The sequence below is a fragment of the Dermochelys coriacea genome, chromosome 1 (genome assembly GCF_009764565.3).
Source record: "Dermochelys coriacea isolate rDerCor1 chromosome 1, rDerCor1.pri.v4, whole genome shotgun sequence".
NCBI classification, from domain to species: Eukaryota; Metazoa; Chordata; order Testudines; family Dermochelyidae; genus Dermochelys; species Dermochelys coriacea.
Window position 1 is genome coordinate 221,336,180 of NC_050068.2, and position 15,020 is coordinate 221,351,199.

At 41.8% G+C, this 15,020-nt stretch overlaps 1 protein-coding gene and 1 long non-coding RNA gene across 2 annotated transcripts in view; one reads left to right on the forward strand and one right to left on the reverse strand.

Moving 5' to 3' along the window:
• Positions 1 to 15,020, forward strand: part of NTF3 (neurotrophin 3) — a 64,345-nt gene that overhangs the window by 25,508 nt on the left and 23,817 nt on the right. The gene's annotated exons all lie outside the window — the stretch shown is intronic.
• Positions 5,955 to 15,020, reverse strand: part of LOC119850047 — a 53,143-nt gene continuing 44,077 nt past the window's right edge. The window contains exons 2-3 of the long non-coding RNA XR_006281467.1: positions 6,556 to 8,247; positions 5,955 to 6,415 (exon numbers count right to left, since the gene is read on the reverse strand). This is a non-coding gene — a long non-coding RNA (uncharacterized LOC119850047). The remainder of the gene's footprint in view (positions 6,416 to 6,555; positions 8,248 to 15,020) is intronic.

Below are 15,020 nucleotides of genomic sequence, written 5' to 3' on the forward strand. Positions count from 1 at the left end.
GCTTGTGGTTCAGGTTGTTCTCTGCTATGGAAGGGGTAATAATACTTAGCTCATATAGCATTTTTCTTGTCCCTATCACTGAACAAAGATTCACTAATTAATCTTCACAGCTCAGTGGGGTAGGGAAGTGTTAATATTCACATTTTACAGGTGGGGACAACTGAGGCACAGAGTTAAAATGATTTGCCCAAAGGCCACATAGCAAGGGATGAATCCTGCTGAAGTCAATGGAATTGTTGTCATTGATTTCAAAGGGAGCAGGACCAGGTCCCATGTCAGTAGCAGAACCAGGATTAGCGCTCAGCTTCCTAACTGTCAAACTCAGGCAAAATATACCCTTGGGTGGAGAACAAGCCAGAAGTAGAGGTACCTCCTAAGCCTCATGCTGGCCTTCTGCACAGGGGGTGAAATATACCTACTCCACTTATTCCTCCAGGCCATGTTAAGCTGGATTTTGTAGCAGTTTCTCACACATGTATTCATCAGTATCCAAACATACACATTAACCTTTTCTCAGGGACTTGCATAAATCTACTCTCATGTCCAAAATCAGATAAATTATTATTTGAGTGATACAAAATACATATACTGGATATTGATAAGAACAACAAGAAGTGAATATTCAACAGTCACAAAAACACACTGTGCTTAGAGCTTGATTTATGGGTTTAAAACAGAGTCCAAAGGCTAATGCTGAGAGTCTTGAAAGTTGATGTGCAGCATCACCACTAAAAAATGAAAAATTAAACATTGTTCCCATTTAGTTAAGCTAAATGAATATCTTAAGTGGGTTATGAATTACTGAGACACACTCATTCCAAAAAAAAGTCAAACGAAAAATCAAGTCACTGCAGCCTTTTAAGTGAGGAATCAGTGAGTCCAACACATGCTTTTATCATCACAATAGAGGCTTGTCCAAGATAAGACAAAGTAAATTATTTCAGTATATTTAAAAGTAGATGACTTCCCTGAGCACCACATTACAAAGGCCCCACAGTCCTGCAAACTGCCTCAGCTTCCAAGGGAGTCTGTGGATATTTAACACGTGCAGCACTTTGCAAAATCTAGGTTGTTTTGGTTTGGTTGTTTTTTCCTCACTGAAGCAAATGGAAAACTAGCACAGAGAAGTTTCTAAAACAATAATCAAAGGCTGTACACATAGTTTCCAATTTAAACTATGAAAACCTGATCCAAAGTCCACTGAAGTCAATGGAAAAACTTCCATTGACTTCAGTTGGCTTTGGATCAGGCTCTTCAAGCTAGATGCAACTGCTGGAGACAGATTACTTGGGTAGGTCTGTGGGTCTTTGAATATGAGGGAACCAGTCCTGGTCACCTAGCTCATGTGAATAGCTCTAGTGCACAGCAGTTGTACCCTGGGAGTTATTCCCTGTCTGCTACATGGATCAGACTGGGCAGATTTGCCTGTTGGAGAAATTGCCAGATCCTCACTCTCCTTCATAATATGCGGTATTCAACCAATAGGCCCATGTTTTGAAGTATATTACACCATCTTTTTAACCTAGTCTGGGGTTGGCCTAGCTGTCCTGCCTCCAGGAGCACAGTCAGAGAGGCTCCTTTCCCCCAATCCCTTTTGGGGGTACTCAGTATATATACCCACCTGCCAATTTTTTGTTCCAGAGCAGCAGGCACTGGAAACTCAGACAAGAGTTCAACTCCTCTGGGCCTTTCAAGTTTTAAAAGTCTGTGGACTTTTCATACCAGAGTACAAGAGAAAACTGAATTCCAGTTCTCTACCAAGACTGAGGATTTTATACTTAGACTATCGAGTGTAAACCCCCAGAATTGTTTTAATAGCTAAAGCATGGGGCGAGGGTAAATTCCAGTCAGCTGAAGCCCTGACACACTCTTGGTTGCTTCTGTTCTCAGGAACTTTTCTGAGAAACTGAGTTCTTACTGCTTTTTCATATCCATTTGTACAAGCCTGAACATTGCTGTTGCTATTCCAGGTAGCTGGCTTTTGTGGGTCCCCATGGAAGGAATTGGGTATTGGGGGCATTTACCAGGACTCTGGCCAATGCTGAACTACTGCCAGGAGCCTCAGATGTAAGACCCTGGAAAGCTTTGGCTGGTGGTATTTTCTGCCCCTACTGCAGATTTCCTACTAGACCACTGATGCTCCCAGGGAGGGATTGGGTGCTACTGCTGTACGTCTTTTGACCTGAACTGGATAACTAGAGAAACTAAGGATGACACCACAATGGAGGTGAGGTTGATGGAAGTTATGAGGCTGTACATGCTATGCTGGCTGGTGAAGTTAAGGTGCTTGGTGAGGTATGAAGTATTACTGGGATGGAGTGTTTACAGGAAAAATCCCACAGCTCATATCTGTACTATATATTTAAAAACTCCTGGAACTTCATTTTACAGGGGAGTTGATTAGTGGCTATGCTGCATTTCAGCTCAGAACATACTGCACTTACTCTACTGGAACTGAGCAAGACAGACTAGCCAAATACGAACTCTACTTCTGGACTGTGATTTAAAGGTGGCTTTTTGCATAAAGGCATTTGCTTTGGGGCTCTGCTTATTGCATGCATATAGTAGACGATACAGCTGTAAGATGGACCTCCTAGGAGACTCTTAAAAAAATAAGTCAGTAGCATTTTTTTTTTTTGCCTCGGATACCTACATGATGAATAATCTGAAGGGCACCTGAAAATACTAGTTTTCCCCTTCACATTTATCATCTTTTCAAACCCATGAGTGACACGTAAATGTCAAAATATGGTTTCTCCTGATTATGCTATGTGTAGTTTTGTTGCAACATCCACTGTACGTTCTAGGGACATAGCTAAATGCTGCTATTCCCTTTAAAAAAAAATATCACACAGTGGTATGTGAGATTAGCACTGTCTCTCCCCTATTTAGGGGAGGAGACATCTGTGGTTATGGTTGGCAAATGCTGACTTTTTAATTGCTTTTACTATATCATAATCAACACCAACAATTTCATTCAGGTGAGGCTGGAGTCACTTAATTAAGTACAAATTCTTACAGCTATTAAGACTCATGAGGAGAAATTGATGTCCATAATCGCTGGGTTTGTGAAGTGGAAGAAAACACTACTTAACTGAAGGCAATACACCACCAAAAAAAGATGATAAAATGGAAGGATTTTACACTCGGCTGACGGATTGATTGTAAAGCCCCAAAATGATGAGAAAACTGAAGGTTTCTCACAGAGATAGTTGTAAGGCCCTTAAGGTTGTAATCTTCACAGACTGTGCACTGCTGTGCTGTAAATGGGAGATAGTTGGAAATAATTGTAAAAGGTGCAACCTGTGTTAGATCCAAGAGAGGGCATGCAAGGAAAGGATCTCTATAACATTATGTCTACATTGCTATAATCCACTTTTCAGAACAAAAATGTGTTTATCATTGCAGATCATGAAAGGCTCCAGAAAACAGCACTTAAATTTACATCCCTTTTAAATCTCCATAAGATCAAGCAGCCAAATCCATTCCATCTCATACTCTTAACTTTTATATCAGTCTGATTGAAAGACCAAGTTGTGTGTTAAATTTGGAAACACTATGGTACTGTGTCTTCAAAGGGAATGGAAAAATGGTATTCCAGATAGCATGGGCAGCACAAGAAGAAAATATATTGTTATGGAAAAATGAATTTGCTACTAGAAATTGATATCACTATTGTTCTGGCCAAACTTTTCTTGATAGCTGATAATTTTTTAAAAGGGTTGCAATGATGCTAAATTACTTAGCTGCCCTAGTCCAAGAAAAACGAAGTGTTGGAGAGTCAGTGCAGTTCAGATGATTACGTTATTGAAATCTAGTGTTCTTGACAAGAAAATAATCTTTAGTTTGTTTATAATGAAAATGTTACTGATTGTTCTGACTGCATCCATTTGGCTAAATGCCCTTTATTGTTCAAGTCTAAATTATTATGTATGGGTGACTAGCACAATGCATTTATGGAAGGTTGCTTCCCTTTTTGCTGTGTCTATACACTGGATTGCTTTGATACTTTTTTCTTCAATTAATTCTACCTTCTGTTCTTACTTTCTTTGGGTTTGACTCTTGTAGATTTAAGGTTTTACAAGGGGTGATGGTGCTTTCTTCTCTCTCTGTGCACTATTTTGATCAGTCAATATGGATGCTGATTATATTAAATTAAAATAAACAATTTAAAACAAAGGACCCAGATCCTAAACTGGTGTATATCAGTGTAGCCCTATGAAGTCAATGAAGTCATTTTAGTCACTTTTATACCAGCTGAGAATTTGTCCCAAAGTGGGTGTCCACACAATCTTCACATCTTAAAAAATAAGTAGAGCTGGTCAAGAATTTTTCACTAAAATGGTTTTTCAATGGAAAACTTCCATTTTATCAAAAATTTTCAATGCACTGATGAAAATATTAATATTTAATTTTGGTTTGTTGAACCAAATTGAAACTGTTTCAAATCAGTTTAACATTAAACTCCATGATGCTGTGTTGCCTTTTTTTGGGGAGGGGGTCATGCTTCCTGTTCCCATTTTTGGGCCCCCACTATTCCCTATTGGACAGGCTGTGTGGTCAGACTACATCTCCAATGATGCAAGATGTGATCTCCCTTTAACTGACCTGCATGGTGCATCATGGGAGTCATGTGACTAACATCATGGGAGATGAGAAAGGGAAATGAAGTTTAATGTTTGACTGATTCAAAAAGAGGCATTTCAATTTGGCTCAACACACTGAAATGAAGCATTTTGATATTTCCTATCCACAACATTTAAGCATTTTTTGTTCTGTGACATCCCCAATTTGGGATGAAAAAAAATGGAGAAATATTTGAATTACCTGTGGGATGGAAATTCCTATTTTCTCTCCACCCTAAAAAATGAAAGGAAGTTGCATGTGCTTGCACTTCCTGGAAATAGTTCTACAGGAAAGACAGGATATGCTGCTTAAGAGCTTGATATTAGCCTGGCCCCAGAGGCCGGCTTTGTGAAAGGGCCCCAGAGGCTGCATTGTGGAGCCCAGAGGTACCACCAGCTGAAGCTGCCACTGAAGGAGCATGGAGAGAGACTACCAGGTGTGCCTTGGCAACCTCTGAATACTCACAGCCAGTTTAACTGAAGAGTAGTGACCAATCACGTTTATGTTGAATACAATCATCGCTATCAAATCCATAGACCCTGGGGAGTTGCAAGCCAATCGCCCTTGTTCTGCTCACCTCTCTCCACTCTAAGCTGTCGGTGAGAATTCTCACATTGGCAGAGGCAGCTGCTCCTCTTCTCATTTCTCAGTCCACTCTCTTTCCTTTAACTGCCAAAGACAGCCTCTTTGCTCACAAAATACCCCTCAGGATTCCCTTGCATGCAGTAGGAGTGTGGCAATTGTTACATCCTTTTGAGCGTGCTCCTTTTCACAGTCAGCTGAAACAGCCAGTGCAGTGGGGTAAGAGGCCAGGATTCATCTCCCCATCCCCAAAAGGGGTGAGGAGGAAATGCCAACAGCAGTTCTAGGCAGTGCAATAACCGAGACTGGCCCTGCAGTGGGGGACTACAAGGAAAGGTGGGTGAAGCCTGGTGTCTCACTCCCAACTGTGCACATTTACACAGCAGCCAGTCGTAACCTGTCCATGAATGTGAAATAAGGAATAGTCCCCAGTTTCAGTTATGGAATAGAAAGCGAATAAAGAAGATGTCAGGTCACCAACTGCTGTTGACAGGGCAACTTGATACTTTGATGATGTAGCGTGTGTGTGTGGGGGGGGGGCGAGGGTGTCTTAAAACCTACCATTTTCTTCTCTGGCTCCAGTGCTTCCCTTGTCCTTCCCCACCTGCCTCTCACTCCTCCTACTATCATTGTCCCTTAATAAGAGGTCTGGTCAAAAGATGTTTTTTCCCTCCCAAAACATATTTTGGTGAAAAATAGTCTCCTCCCTCCCCCCCCGGGCCTTTTTTTTTTTTTTTTTTTTTTAAGTCTTTCAAATTTGTCCAGTTTTTCAATGGAAAAATACCAAACAAAAATTGGTTTTTATTTTCCTTCCCCGCTTCTCTCCATTTTTCTTCCTTTTCTCATGTCAAAATGGAAAAAAAGAATCAAGAGGGGGAGGGAAGAAGGCAAAGAGGGGCAAATATGGAAACAAATTGGGGGGGGGATCATTTTTCCATCAAAAATGGAAATTTGGAAGTTATGAAGAATTTTTTTTCAAAAATTTCCATCCAAAGAACTGACTGTTTCTCAGCTCACTCTACTTATAACCTCTTCTCCTTCTTCTAACATAATAGATACAGGGATTTTTGTTTTGTAAGGTCCTCACTGTGCACCGTTGTGAACGGTTGCAAAATTCGGACATCAGCAAACGGTCAGATTCCCAGGGAGGTAATATGTACTCATGGAGACTGTACGGTAAGGAACCTGTAGTTCTAATTAGACCACCCTGAAAAAAAAGTGTGTGCGTTGATGTTGAGGCTCAGGAAAAAAAATTGGAAGACGGCACAAATGGGATGAAAGGGAAGGAAAACAACGGTAATTTAAATAGCTGACAGTTTACAGATATGTTCTCTTTAACATGGGTACCTTTCAAAGTAGCATTGAGGTAGGAACAGCCTATTTGAAAGAAATAGCAACCAGAGCTGAGCCTCAAGGGTTGGGTGAATGTTGCATGCATAAGAGTATCTACAGGCCTTCATGCTGGATATTTAACCTATCTGTGAACTGGTGTTCCTTTCTGTCTTGAATGTTGTCATGTCTGGAAGCATCATGCCCCGGAAGGGAGAGGATGCAGCAAATGACTTCACCATTTAACATTTTCTGATTCCCAGAACTAATATCTCTTAGTCACAGTGCTTACAGAAATGATGTAAAGAGATGATGGTCCCCAGGGTTTGGCATAGATGTGGGTAATGGGATTTAGGGGATAACAGACTCTAGTCTCCAATATCTGACATACAGTATCACTGAGTACATGGAGGATTATGGAATACCAGAGAGATGCTGTATTTTCATCTTGACCCATTAAGTAATTTATTCCTTAAGCTTCCCTTAGGTGTTTCTCACAGCTCTGGGGGCCTGATTCAACTGCCACCAAAGACAATGGAAAAACTCACATCGACTTCCTTGGGTGTTGGATCTGGCCCTAAATGTGCTATATTGTAGAACATGTAAAATACTTACACAGAGAACTAAAAATACCTAAAGACAAATGAACATAGAGTACATGGAAACTCATGAGTTGCAAATCTTTCTGCATATACTATACATGTCGTATGGCCTGTGAGTTTGGCCTTCACGGAACAGGCCAGATGTATCCTCAGAGTCACAAAAGGGACTAAAAGACATGCAGCATCATTAACGCTAGTTATCTCTGGTTTTCTGGGTCAATGGATGGCAGAGAGTAACAAGAAGAATGTGGTTCTGGGACCAGCAACGCTATCACAACTTAACTCCTTTCTTATTAGGTAACTCACTGCACTGTGTCCATTTTCCAGGAAGATTTTTTTTTTCCCTGCTAGCAAAATTTAACTCTAGCTAGATAAGTAAGCCAGGAGAGCAGAGCTTTGCCATTTCTTTCTTGGAATTTGGGATGCAAATCTGATGTTTATAGAAAGGGAAACTGACTGCAGTACATTCGAGCAACCTCTACACTCTGGCCTATAAAACTGATTATTTAAAAAAAAAAAAAAGTAAACTCTGTGGCAGACAGTTTTCCAAAACTCCACATAGTAACATTCCCAAGGGATGCTAGTTTGAGAATATCCTACCAGCTTATACTTTTCCACAATGCTAAATTACAAAAGCAAATTCCACCTTTGGCAAACTATGTGGTGATGGAAAGAGCAGGACGTCCCTAAGATGCCACATTTAGAACGTAATGGAAGAGCTCTCCAACCACCTTGCTGTCTGGTTTAGATGTCAAGACTATTTATAAATGTCAATCCATGCTACAGAGACTTCCTTAGAAGAGGATATCTCAAACTATGGTCCATGGAATACTTGTCAGTAGTCTGTAGAGATGTCTGGTCACATGGGTGAGACTTTCAAAGCCCTTTAGGGGACTTTGACACTCAGAGAATTGGGTAGTGTTGGGTAACTTCAAAAATTCCAGCCCTGGTGTTAGTTCTCTTTCTTTGTTTCCAGCTGCTACATTTCATTAAGTACTTTCCTGAGTTTTCCATGTCGGCAATCACTGTGGTTGCCATGCCAGGATGTAATGAGCAGTGATCTATGAAGCCATCCCCCTATTAAGGGCTGGATTACACAAACTTTCCCCTAAATAACAAAAAGAGTGAATTAATAGATTCAGTTGTTCATGCATATAAGTGTGTGGAGACTTATTTAGGATTAACAGGGGCATATTTAAATTTAGCTTAAATTGATTCCTTACAGATTTATACTAATGGCAGAAACAAACATGTCCAAACAAGGGATTTGCACCAATTAGCTAAATCCATTTCTAACCTGCTTTAGTTAAATCAGTGCCACTTTGTGTGTGTGTGTGTGTGTGTGTGTGTGTGTGTGTGTGTGTGTGTGTGTGTATGTATAGACAAGCTATTATGTGGTCCACGATAGTAGTGAAATAGTTCCTTATGTTGTCATTTAAATAGTCATAATACCTCTCAGAGTAATTGTTTCAAGCTATCTGTAGCCCAAGGGCTTGTCTACAATGGGATTTTAGCTCCTGCTACAGTTACACCAATATAGCTGCATCAATGCAAACCCCTTACCATACGTATGTTGCACCAATGACAACAGTGACTTGCAGAGGCATAGCTTACCCTGATTTGAAATGAGTGGCACAAATACCAACCATTTTTCACACTCGTGCAGCATGTCTAAGGAAGTGGCTTTCACTGGTGCAGCTCAAACTGCTATTACAGTATTGGTTTAAATATGGATCACAAGCTGAATGTTTTCTTCACAGCCGTAAGAGCTTAGATTCTAGAACAGAAGATGGCAACCACAATGAAATGGGTCTTCACGGACTAGTTCATATCATCAGATACAAAATATTTATTGTGCATATAAAAAGGCAAGCACAGAATCGTAGGTCTTAGAGCTGGCTCCCTCTGTCTTAGGTACTTGTATAGCACCTGTTACTGAAGTTTCTAAATACTTCACAGTCTTTAATGTATTTTTCCTCAACACCCTGTGAGGTAGCAAAGTGCTATTATCCTCATTGTACAGATAAATTAAGTGACTTGCCCAAGGTCACAGAGAAAGTCTGACTGAACAGAGAACTGAACCTAGGTTTCCCAAGTCTCAAACTAGTGTCCTAACCACTGGGCCATCCTTCCTCTCTGATAGAATACCGAGAGAAAATCCTGTGAGTTATTTTGTGACTAATCGTGTGTCAGCTTGATCCAACCATGTTTGAGGAACTTAGCATTCACAAAGCTTTGAAATTGAATACATGTATTCAATCACAGTTTTCAGAGTAGCAGCCGTGTTAGTCTGTATTCGCAAAAAGAAAAGGAGTACTTGTGGCACCTTAGAGACTAACAAATTTATTAGAGCATAAGCTTTCGTGAGCTACAGCTCACTTCATCGGATGCATTTGGTGGAAAAAACAGAGGAGAGATTTATAGACACACACACAGAGAACATGAAACAATGGGTTTATCATACACACTGTAAGGAGAGTGATCACTTAAGATAAGCCATCACCAACAGCAGGGGGGGGAAGGAGGAAAACCTTTCATGGTGACAAGCAGGTAGGCTAATTCCAGCAGTTAACAAGAATATCAGAGGAACAGTGGGGGGTGGGGTGGGAGGGAGAAATACCATGGGGAAATAGTTTTACTTTGTGTAATGACTCATCCATTCCCAGTCTCTATTCAAGCCTAAGTTAATTGTATCCAGTTTGCAAATTAATTCCAATTCAGCAGTCTCTCCTTGGAGTCTGTTTTTGAAGCTTTTTTGTTGAAGTATAGCCACTCTTAGGTCTGTGATCGAGTGACCAGAGAGATTGAAGTGTTCTCCAACTGGTTTTTGAATGTTATAATTCTTGACGTCTGATTTGTGTCCATTCATTCTTTTACGTAGAGACTGTCCAGTTTGGCCAATGTACATGGCAGAGGGGCATTGCTGGCACATGATGGCATATATCACATTGGTAGATGCGCAGGTGAACGAGCCTCTGATAGTGTGGCTGATGTGATTAGGCCCTATGATGGTATCCCCTGAATAGATGTGGACAGAGTTGTATATGTTCCGCATAGAATGAATATTTTTGACTCACTATCCATCTGTGTGCCAGATTCTGAACCTTAAATTCTGAAGATTAAATGCCAATAGAAGATGCTTCCCAATTCATCCATTTGTGAAATTTGTCAAATATTTTCAAAGACCACATAAACTTGCAAATAATAGGACTGGTTCACAAATGCTTTGTAAAGCCAGCTTTTGTATGTGTATACAATCTGCTCTATTGGGTATACAGTTATGATTATTTGTACTACATTAGCATCTAGTGGCCTTAATCAAGATCACTGCTCTATTGTGCCAGAGCACTGTACAGATTATAAAACAAGATTTAACACCTGGGCTAAGAACACAAGTCAGCATGTGGGAAGTTGTATCAATAGTACAAGGATGTTTTAGTAGGGCCTAGCTAAGTAATAAGCCATCCAGTACCAGTAAACACAATAATGAGCTGTGCATGCAGCAGTGCCCACTTGCATTCTACTTTATAGAGAGATCCAAATAAATGTTATCAACATTCTAGAGCCTTAACAAGAATTGGAAGTGGGAGAGGGAGAGGGTTTTCATAGATCCATAGATTCCAAGGCCAGAAGGAACCATTTGTGAGCATCTAGTCTGACTTCCTGTATAACACAGGCCATAGAAATTCCTCAAATAATTTCCTCAAAATTATTCCTAGGGCAGATCTTCTAGAAAAACAGCCAATCTTGATTTAACAATTGTCAGTAATGAAGAATCCATCATGACCCTTGGTAAATTGTCCCAAGGATTAATTACTCTCACTGTTAAAAGTTCTCATAAGGAAATGAAGATGCAAATCTTTGACCGGCAGACACTGGTTAAAATCAAGTGCAACTGACACCAAGACATAAAATAGGAATGCTTCACATATGCTAATACATAGTGCTCTGTCCTTAATATATTTCAACATATAGTGCACTGGAGCATTTTTGTTTGTTTGTTTGTTAAATACAAGTAGATATACACCTAGCAGCTGTGAAATGTCTAAGAGCTTTGTCTACATTACCCACTGGATTGACGGGCAGTGATCGATCCAGTGGGGGTTGATTTATTGCATCTAGTCTAGACGCGATAAATTGATCGCCAAAGCACTCTCCCATCAACTGCAGTACTCCACCAGAGCAAGAGGCACAGGTGGAGTCAACAGGGGAGCATGAGCTGTCGACTTACCACAGTGAAGACACCGTGGTAAGTAGATCTAAGTACATAACTGAAGTTGCGTAACTTAGATCGATTTCCCCCCCGCCCCCAGTGTAGATCAGGTCTAAGTCTAAGTATAATGAGCCAGATTCGCAGCTGGTGTAAATTGGGATAGGATCACTGAAGTATATGGAGTTATGCTGATTTACACCAGCTGAGTGTCTGATCCCCTTTAAACCTTGATATCCTATTCGGATGTGGAATTTGGGTCAGGGGTTATTCCTCTAGTTTTCCTGTACATTAAGGGCCAGGGACTGAGATTATACGAACCAGAGTAATTCCATTGCAGTCAATAGAGCTGCCTCAATTTATACCAGCTAAGGATCTGGTTCTGAAAATCAAATCCTAGACCCACTGAAGTCATGGCAAAATCCTCACTCTTATATTTCAGACTATCACCAAAACTGGTTGATCCTTCCTTTCTTCTTATATTATTCTCCAACTTCCAGGTTGCTCCATTTCTTTGTCTTCTCACCATGATTCACTGTACTATTTCAGTCTTTAAATATTTGCCATTTCTTTTTTTAGGGTTGCCAACTCTCGCAATTTTTGTGTCTTAATATTTGATGATTTTCTTAAGACTGCAGCTCCTAGAGCCTTCTGATTACAGGAGACTCAGCTTTTGGGTTTTACACTTAAAAGTTTGTAGGTGGCCTGGCTGCAAAGAAAAGTCTGTATCAAATCTTGAGTCAAGTGCAGGCCAAAAGGCTCAGAAACCAGAAAGCAAATAAAAAACACACCCAAAACTCTCGTTTCTTAAAATCTCATGATTTTTAAGCCAGTCTCATAATTTGGGGGCCCAACTCAAGATTTTTGAACTCTTGGAGTTGAGAATATCTCAGTCTTTGGGACTCTCCCCCTTCTCCCTTTGTCATTTAAATATTTCAGAACCCCTCTCCTCTTCATAACACCACATGTTCAATTATTTGAAGTTTCTTCTAGGGTTGCCAGGCATTTGGTTTTCGACTGGAACACCTGGTCGAAAAGGGACCCTGGTGGCTCCAGTCAGCACCGCTGACCAGGCTGCTAAAAGTCCGGTCTGCGGCAGTAAGGCAGGCTCCCTGCCTGCCCTGGCTCTGCGAGGCTCCTGGATGCGGTTGGCATGTCTGGCTCTTAGGGCAGGCACAGGGGCAGCCAGGGGGCTCCACGCACTTCTGGCACCCCAAGCACCAGCTCTGGAGCTCCCATTGGCCGGGAACCATGGCCAATGGGAGCTGTAGGGGTGATGCCTGCAGCCAGACATGCTGTCCGCTTCCAGGTGCTGTCTGAAGTAAGCCACCCTGCCAAAGCCCACACCCTGAACCCCCTCCCGGACCCTTGCCCTAGCCCTAGCCCTAAGCCCCTTCCTGCACCCAAACCCCCTCCCAAAGCCCACACTCCCTTCTGTACCCCAACCCTCTGCCCCAGGCCTGAGCCCCCTCCTGCACCCCAAACCCCTCATCCCTGGCTTCACCCCAGAGCCCACACACCCAGCTCATAGCCCGCACCCCCCCACACACACCTAACCCCCTGCCCAGCCCAGAGCCCCCTCCCGCACCTAAAATCCCTCACATTTGTGACCTCATCCCTGAGCCTGCAGCTCCAGCCCAGCTGGATCCCTCACCCTCTCCCACACCCCAATCACTTACCCCAGTCTGGTGAAAGTGAATGAGAGTGTGGGGACAGTGAGAGAAGGAGGGAGGGGGCCTCAGAGAAGAGGCAGGTCCTCAGGGCAGGGCGAGGGTGTTCAGTTTGTGCAATTAGAAAGTTGGCAACCCTAGTTTCTTCAGTCTTTTGCAAGTCCATGATTTCACTTTAAGCAGGAGCCATCAGTTAATGACTGCGTAGTTGTTTGCTATTTATTGTTCTTTTCCCTCTCTATACAATTGTATTCTAGCCTATGGATTCCTATACAACCTTCATCACCATAGTATCTGAGCGCCTTCCAATTGTACGATAAGTGGTATGACTAATATTTGTCACACACAGTTTGTTCTTCCTCTCCCCAGAGGGAGAATGGTACATATGGTGGAATGTTTTGTTTTAGTGGGTGGTTATTTTTGCTTGTTTTGTTTTTATTGTACACATTGCTATGTGCTTATGGCAGGTCAAAGATGTGTGCCTTGCACTTGTCTTAGACCAGCCCCCAAGACAGCTGTCTCCTACATAGAAAAGCTTTCCCTTTCAAGTAGATAAGTTTCATTGTGCCTAAGGAGCAAAGTTGTCAACCCTGTTCCCCTCAAACCAGATCTTTGAATTAGAAGCACTGTATAGATAAACAAGTATGGTTGATTGGAGTAAGATTGAGGCAGAAGTCATTTCGGCAAAATTCACTATAGTTTTTTACACTAGTTATTACATAGTTTGAACTGCAGTGAAATGGCTAAACCAAAACCCTGAATCCCAATACTTTGACTTTAGATTTAAAAATCTAGGATTTTGCCTCTTGATCCCTTTTCTGTATGAGCTAGATCTCCAGCCCAGACTCAAGAATCTAAGGTGTACACTATTCCCAGACACCACAGATAGAGTATTTGAGGGCAGGTTCCTGGGGATAACAAGATGTCTGCTCCGCCCTGACAGGGACAACCAAAAATAGAGCACACATACTCCTCCTGCTACTAGTCTAGCTCCTTCTATATGCCCTTGATCACACTGCCCCAGTACCAATACATTCCCTGCATTATTGCCATAATGTTTTGGTGGCAGACAAAAATTCAGAACAGTAAGTATATATAAACCACTTCAGTAGGCAGACTGAGTACAGCTGTCCTTCCCGCCCTGTAAATTAGTTCAATTAAAGATCCATGTCCTCCATGCACATCTCCAGCTGTAGTGTGTGTGTGTTACTTGGGAGATCCTTTGGGGAGGAGGTGGAAGGAATCTCTCTCACCAGTCCATGCAGTGGGGCTATTCCGTGGCTGCTATTCCAACCTTAAGAAGCTATTTACACTGTGGTGCTTGGCAGATAGGGGCTTCTTCAGCAGCAGTGTGTTTGATAGTTGGTGGGAAATATGAAGGCTAGTTTGAGGCTTGCAAATAGTGCCTATCTGGATCTAAACCCTCCTATGGAAGGAGGGTGCAACTGTGGAGTACTAAATCCCTGAGGCTACAGTAGTGGCAATGGAGCATAAGATGGAAGGATCCTGCCCCATCTCTGGTCCCTGAACACCTGGCCTGCACGTGGTCCATCTTTTCAATGTTTTTACCCTACAGATTGAGTACAGATATTCTGATCTTTAGCTGTGATGTTTGGGGCTTGTCTACATTCAGATATCCCACAAATTTAACTTAAGTCTGTTTATTTCAATCCTTGCTCTGCCACAGACTTCCCATGGGGTCTTGGATAAGTCACCTAGTCCTTCTGTGCCTCAGCTCCTCATCTGTACGAGGGGGATAACAACACTTCCCTACCTCACAGGGGTGTTGCAAGGGTAAATACATTACAGATTGTGAGGCACTCAGACACTGCAGTGATGGGGACCAGATACATACCTTAGATAGTTAGGTAAACCAATGCAACTTTTGCATGAGGACTCTTATATCAGTTTAAAATTGATTGTAACAGTTTATCTGTAACTGTAAATTTACCAGTGCGAACTAGACATTGGTAAAATTAAGCCACAATTAAACCAGCTAGA